Source organism: Nicotiana tabacum, chromosome 22 (genome assembly GCF_000715075.1).
Source record: "Nicotiana tabacum cultivar K326 chromosome 22, ASM71507v2, whole genome shotgun sequence".
Classification (NCBI taxonomy): domain Eukaryota; kingdom Viridiplantae; phylum Streptophyta; class Magnoliopsida; order Solanales; family Solanaceae; genus Nicotiana; species Nicotiana tabacum.
In genome coordinates this window covers 60,176,440-60,183,903 of record NC_134101.1, presented here as the reverse complement: position 1 = coordinate 60,183,903, position 7,464 = coordinate 60,176,440, and the positions used below count along the sequence as shown (strand labels likewise).

The 7,464-nt window shown below is 33.5% G+C and overlaps 1 pseudogene; it reads right to left on the bottom strand.

Annotated features, from left to right (window-relative positions):
* Positions 1-4,554: 4,554 nt before the first annotated feature.
* LOC107771056 (cytochrome P450 94C1-like) lies at positions 4,555-6,380 on the bottom strand (annotated as a pseudogene).
* Positions 6,381-7,464: the final 1,084 nt, after the last annotated feature.

Below are 7,464 nucleotides of genomic sequence, written 5' to 3'. Positions count from 1 at the left end.
GATGGATTTGGCCTAAGGTTATTTGGTATTTACGACAAAAATCGATGATAACAGGGTCAATGGGGCCTAACGTGAAAGGCTAAGTGTACACACTTAAAAACCTTTCCCCATGAGCAGTAATATCCTATTTGGGAGAAGGGACTACCACTTCTTTGTTTCCCCAGTTACAATCTTTTCTTACCTGTTCAAGATATCCCCCGGTTATCGAACATATATACCTCGATACCGACTTACATCGTCCCGGAACCGAAGAGCCTTTGTCGACCTTAAAATCAGAGGTAAGAACACACGCTACGGGAACGCACTCCTCAGGCCGTGGATCTACCGGTGTTTTATCGGCGGCAGATTGGGAAGAAGAAGCTTTTTCTTTTTGGGGGACGGTTTTTTATGTTTTCACCATTTTTGGATTTAAAGAAGGTGATAAAGATTTGGTGGTTTTGAATAAGGACTTTGCAGAAAAGAATCACAGGTTCGCGAATGAACTCAGAAGATACGAAAAAGAACTTGAAAAATTTGGAGGATTGAAGATGTAAAAGTGATAAATGATAAAAGGAAGGGCTATTTATAGATTGAAGCAATGGCGGTTCAATATCAGTGGTGGCCGACCACCGTCTGACACGCATTAAATACCTTGATAAATTAAACCGATGGGATAACTATCACGTACGTCATGGTCGGGCTCGATGCAAACGTCAGTGCATATCCAATCGAGCCATTGAGAAATCATATCGTTTCTCACCACATCCTTCCAGAGAAATGAGGGGACTATATGTATACGATCGAAATTGATTTCGGCCTTCGTATGATTGATCGATATTGGATCATAATGGACCAAATGAAAACTTCGCAATATCGAGATGGGTTCCGAAGATAGTACGAACGAGCTTCAGATTTCAGGTACCGGTCAAATACCGAATTCGAAGTCATTATCGAGCTCGGGTCCGAATCGAACTATGATGAGATGTTATGGAATCGAGCTCAAGGGGCAAAAGCCAACCGATACCGATCCCGAGTCATTACCAGACTCCGAGTCACCATCGAGCTCAAGTCCGCATCGAGCTCTAAAAACAATACCGACCAGCACCGAGTCTGATCAAGCTCGAGCTCACAGACAAGAGTCGTTGCAACCGCACTAAGGGAGAGAATCTCGGCGGAAATTAGGGAAAAGATAATTTATCATGGGTTCCCCACTATGTATTTTTAATTATATCTCAAGTAGGATCCTTCACTATAAAGAGGATGGCTATATTTCTGTAAAAGGAGAGTTTTTCTGCTTACATTGTAACAAAAAAATACCATACACTCCTATATTGAAGGATTATTCTTTTTGGCTTCATAGATTGATTCATCTTGCTTAGTCCTTAAATCATCTTCTTTCCAACCTTGTGTATTTTTCATTCTTTACAATCCGTATTTGATACTTTTTATTTATCCTTACGATTTGTGTTAAGTTATACCACATATCCTTAGAACTACGTACAAATTCAACTCTATCCGTTTTTCAGGTAAACATCTAGAAATATGATAACTAAAGTTATTTATTTCCGTTGTTTTAAAAATTTCGACACTGCTTATAAAATTTCTGCATACGCCCCTGCACAAAAGGAACTCTAGTTGTATACAGTTCTGCTAAGCAGACGTTTGACCATGAATCTAGTTGAGATTTGAAAAAAGTAGTACTCCCTCTATTTCAAATTAGATGATGTACTTTCTTTTTTAGTTTGTTCCAAAATAAATGACACAATTTTAAATTTGGAAATAATTCAACTTTAAGCTCTTCATTTTACAACCTATAATGAGAATCTTTTATAATCACACAAATGTCATGACCCCACAAAGTTTTTACCCCTTAAGCTTTTAAGACCACAAGTTTCAAAAGTTTTTTTTCTTCTTAAACTCCGTGCCGAGTCAAACTACCTCATCTAAATTGAAACGGACGGAGTAATTGAAATTGAAGTTATCTATGACCACCGAGGCATTTGACTTTGAATTCTTCTTAAATACTAACTTCTAAAGCAGAAAGCATCGAGTTTTGAACATATTCTTGACAGTTTGGCTAGTGGGCTTCAATTTCAAATATATACTTTAACCCTCTTGATTATAATATATAATTAACACAAAGTGCGGCTTAGTCCAAAAGTAATGATAGATATTTTAAAACACACTTTTTTCTTTTGTTCCTCAACTATAATCCAATATGTTACTCGCCAAAGCACTTTTGATATTAGCGTTTAACATGTGTTCTACAGGATGTCAATTGGTAATGGTTATAACTACTTTGTCAGCACATATATATTTTAGATAACCGTTTTGCACAAGTCAAATAAATTCAACTAGCGAGCTGGTTATTTTTGCTCTAAAGAAATATAGTCAAGACTTGGGACCAAATTTTAAGTAGGAAGAAGCATTACAAAGCAAGAGAAGCAATATAAATACGAGAACGAATAAGCTAATCCCTTGTTTGATGCCATGTTTCGATGTTTGTTTGGACGTAAATTGGGTGTCTGGAAAGTGAGTATGAGGTATCGTGGTGGTATCAGTGCTTGTCAACTGGGCCGGGTCAAGTTCAACCCAAAAATCTAATGGTGTAAGAAATTTTGATCATAGGAAAAACTAGCTAAGAGCTGAATTTAGAAACCTCATTGGATTTAGCTAGCGAAAAGGAGTATGATGCAGTAAAAAAGAGAATATTAGTATGACTCGTAATGCGCACAAAGCGTCAAACTTCAACTAACCTAGAAAACGTAAATAGAGAGGAGAACATGGATATATTCTTATGTTAATGATCTAAATTATTTCCGTACATGCACTATAATTAGCGTAGACAATACCACATGCCTTCTATTATTTAAGCCACAAAATATCTGCCAAAAAACAATTAAAAATTTAAAAATGGGTTAAGCACATGTTTAAAGCTCCAATGCTTCCAGATTCCGGTGGAAGAATATGCACCTAGGGATTTATTACTATAATTTGACCTAGTCATTCCATGTTAAGCTAATATTAAAATAATATAATTAACATGGCCAATTATTTCAAGCACACTAGAACATTGATTGCTATATAACCGACATGGTCTAGTATTCCAAGCTTCTAGTTAATTATGCATTTTATGCTTCTCAACGAAGCTAGAATCTTGAAAATTCTCTATTTAAAGCTTGAATAATGGTGTAAACAATTGGTTTATCGCAGGTCGGCTAATAAAAATATTTAGATACAAGTAATTTTAGGACCCTCGGAAATATCCTTACCGACCTAAGTGACAAACGAAAAGATCGGACTTTCTTCGGTCATTTGTATTTGCGACGTGCTAGAATTTAATTTAGATATATTAATAGTTTAAAGAATTTACATTCTTGCTACTAAATATTTTATTAGTATGTGAAATATTTAACCGAATACTCATGTTGCAGATTACGGGTGTACATGGACCGGGTTGGTTCGGATTTTATCAAAATCAAACCAAACCAATTATATCGGTTTGGATTGGTTCGGTTTTGTCGGATTTTTCAGATTTTTTTGTTACATGAATATTATTTCAATCTTGCATTATTAAAGTTATAGATAAAATTTTAATAAGTGAATATATGTTTACTAAAAATTAAAAAATAAATAACAAACATATGATCTATTAAATTGATCTTATGGGAGAATTTGTTTTAGCAACACATAATAGTTTATTTTCTTAGTCGTCTACCAATAATTTTTGGTTGATGTATGCTTTTAGGGTTAACCAAATTTAATAATTAAATATAAAAATCAATATGATACCTAAATAATGATATGTTCTATGTAATTTTAGATTATCGAAATACCACTTCAAATTCGAAAAATATATAATAAATCTTGACATATGAATATGAAAGAACAAAGAGATGATTGACGCATTTCAATAACACATAATAAGAAAGTGGTACAATCTATTATTTAAAGTAAATAAAAATGAATTCACTTTATAGTTCTATTAAATATTATATTCCATGAGATGATCTCAAATATTTCTAGACATTTTTAAATACAATTCTATATAAAGTCTTAAAATTATATATAAAAAATTATATATTTATATGTTGGTTTGGTTCGGGTTTTTTTATTCAATACCAAACCAAATCAAACCAAATCTAGTCGGATTTTTTAATCGGTTTGGTTTGACTTTTCGATTTGGTGAGATTTTCCAGTTCGGTTTTTACACCCTATTGCAGATATTTTGTGGTCTCTCAACGTAAAATTGCAAAGTGCAATTAATGAAACAGTTCTAAATAAAATTTCTTTGTTTATCTTTTTGAGTAAGAAAATTGAATATGAAAAAAAGAAGGTAAGTTTCTCTCTTCATATTTTTATTGTATGACGATTTAAATCACATTTCTGGTAGAAAAACTACAGAAGCAACAAGTTCATGCACCATGCAACTAGTCTTCTTCAGCCGCTTGGTTAACAACATACACTTTCCATAACCATTAATTAGTAAACCGAGTATCTGATGCTTAAACTTTGTATTATGCTACTACTTGCTTTACTAATACTCCATACCATTTCATTTAGAATTGGATGATCTGGTCGTGAATTAATTCACCTTTCTCTAGATAAAGAAGTGTCAAGATGTACACAATATTTTTCCAACGCTTTTGTCATTAGATCGTAAGTAATCGTTTGACGTTAGTCTTCATAGTTCAGCTCTAGCCTAACGCTAACTAGTATGAACTAATTACAAAGGCTATCAATTTCTAATGAGCTTTCTATGTAGAATTCACTGATTCTAAATTCTGAATCGGCTACTGTTTATGACTGATGATTGTTGCCGTCTTTCTTGAACCATGACAGGAAGTCCACCTCTCACTGTGGCTGTCAAGCCGGGCATGAATCGCGGAGTCTGTTCTTTTGCCACAACTTGAAAGTCAAATTGCCTAATCAAAGCCAAAGCAACACTTTTCATCTCCACAATAGCCAAATCCTTGCCCAAACAAACCCTAAGCCCACCTTGAAAAACTGGATACTTAAATGGACATTGTGGCTTAAAAACCCCATCTTGCAACCATCTTTCTGGTTTGAATTCAAGACAATCTTGACCCCAAATACTCTCCATTCTTCCCATTGCATAAGGATGATAAGTTACCCTTGTACCTTTAGCAACAAATGTACCATCGGGGAGAGTATCATCTTCTTGACAAAACTTTGAATCAAATTGAATAGGTGGAAATAGCCTTATACTCTCATGCAACGCTGCTGTTAAATAATGCATTTTCCGAATTTCCTCAAAGCTAGCAAGTTTTTCTTTTTCTGTTTTTCCCATGACTCGACTCGACTCGACTCAGCTCCAATTTCATCTGTGACTTCCGGATGTTGACTTAATAACCAGAAGAAAGTGGTCAACGCAGAAGCAACAGTGTCTCTTCCTGCTAAAAGAAAACTAATGACAATATCCCTAAGGAGTTTATCATCATTAATATTCCTCATGAATCTTGATAAAAGATCATTTTGAGAAGAAAAACCATTTTTTCTTTTATGACTTATCATTTCCTCAGCAAGAATATCAACCATTTTAATTGCTTCTTTCAGCTTTTTTTCTGATCCAATATTCAATGCCCTTTTGATTTTCCAAACTAATGGAGAAGCTGTCATGGCTCTTTCAGCTGACAACTTAGAAGCTAAATCAAATGCCACTTGAAGATCAGAAACAGGCAATGATAATTTCAAGCAACCCGGATCCATTCCAAAAGAGAATTTACATATACTATCAAACGAGAATCGCCTAAAAACATCTTGCAAATCCAAAACGGTGCCATTCTGGTTACTTTCTAAAAGTGGAATGAGCCGATTTCTTATTTCGTCTCTGACGATATCGAAAGCGTACGAACGTATCGAAACGCTGCCGAGTTCTAAACTAGCCATTTTCCGCTGCAACTTCCATAATTCGCCGTCGACGGCAAAAATTCCTCGGCCTAAAAGATCGCCCAAGATTGTAGCAAATTGTCTCCCTTTTGGGAAATTTTCGAATTTTGTTTTGAGCATGTACTCAACGTTCTTGGGATTTGCTGTGATCACATTTCCAAGAACGTGAACATGAATTGTCCCAGTTGGAGATTTTTTCAATAGATGAGAGTACCAATCACAAAGATTCTTGAACTGTAAAGTCCAGCTAGTACTCAAATACCCTTTGCAAATCTCACACTCACAACAAGGCTTAATTTTAGAAAGAAATAAGAAGGCTGATAATACTAGTACAAAAATTGCCAAAATCAAGAAAATGATAGGAGTTGCCATTGCTATGATTTTAAGAATTATGTAAAAAGTTTGCTTCTCGGGAAAGAGAGAGATATCACTTAAAGGGATTGTAAAGTGGATGAATGATGAGAAGGAGAGAATAGAGGGTGTGGTTCTTTATTGTGAGGAGGTCAATGATATATATGGAAAATTTTCAATTTTACTATTCTAGAAAAACCAGAAATCTACGTACACGATTTTTTGTCTATCAATTTGATTACACTACTTTGGTTTTAGTTCTAGAAAAGGACATTACAGGCTTACAGATAGTGGTTGAGCACAAAGGACAGCGACGTTCAAAATAGGGAGGGGAGGCACGAGTAACGCGTGCGCTAAAATACTATAAGACGAAAAGTCATTAAGTGTAAATTGCCATACGTTATATTCGCATATTTTAACACATGCGCTATTTTGGATCATTATTAGTTATTGGAGCTAATTATAGAAATTAAACGAAAATGGGTCAAAAATATTCCTAACGTATTAAAAATGATTCAAAAATGCCATCCGTTAATCTTTTGATCTAAAAATACCCTTAACGTTTTATTTTTGGCTCACATGTACCCTTGAAACTAACAAAACATGGATGATAAATTTTTGGCTCACCTTCCACCAATATACCATTTATTCTTTTATATGTATTTTATACCACATATATAAATTATATATATACATCATAATACATGTAAAAAAATAAAATATACCATACATATTCTTTAAAGTTGTGTATTTTATACTTTATATATACCACTATTATATAATTTATCACATATACTATTATAATAAAAAATATATAAGAACCATCGGTCGAAGTTATAACATGTAAAAATAAGGGAGCGGCTCCGCTCCATTAAAAAAATAAAAATTAATATATATATATATATATATATATATATATATATATATATATATATATATATATATATATATATATATATATATATTACTTTCTGGGGAAGAACATGATGCTTACGGGTCATTCACACATTGTTTTTGTTTATCAATAGAAACTTAACCATAATAATAATAGAGAATTAATAAATAAAAAAATCTCATCCTTTAAAAATTAACAAGGATACATGTTAGTTAATCAAAGTTAATTGGCATCTAATGGAGCGGAGCCGCTCCCTTATTTTAACATGTTATAACTTTGACCGATGGTACTTATATATTTTTTTTATTATAATAGTATATGTGATAAAT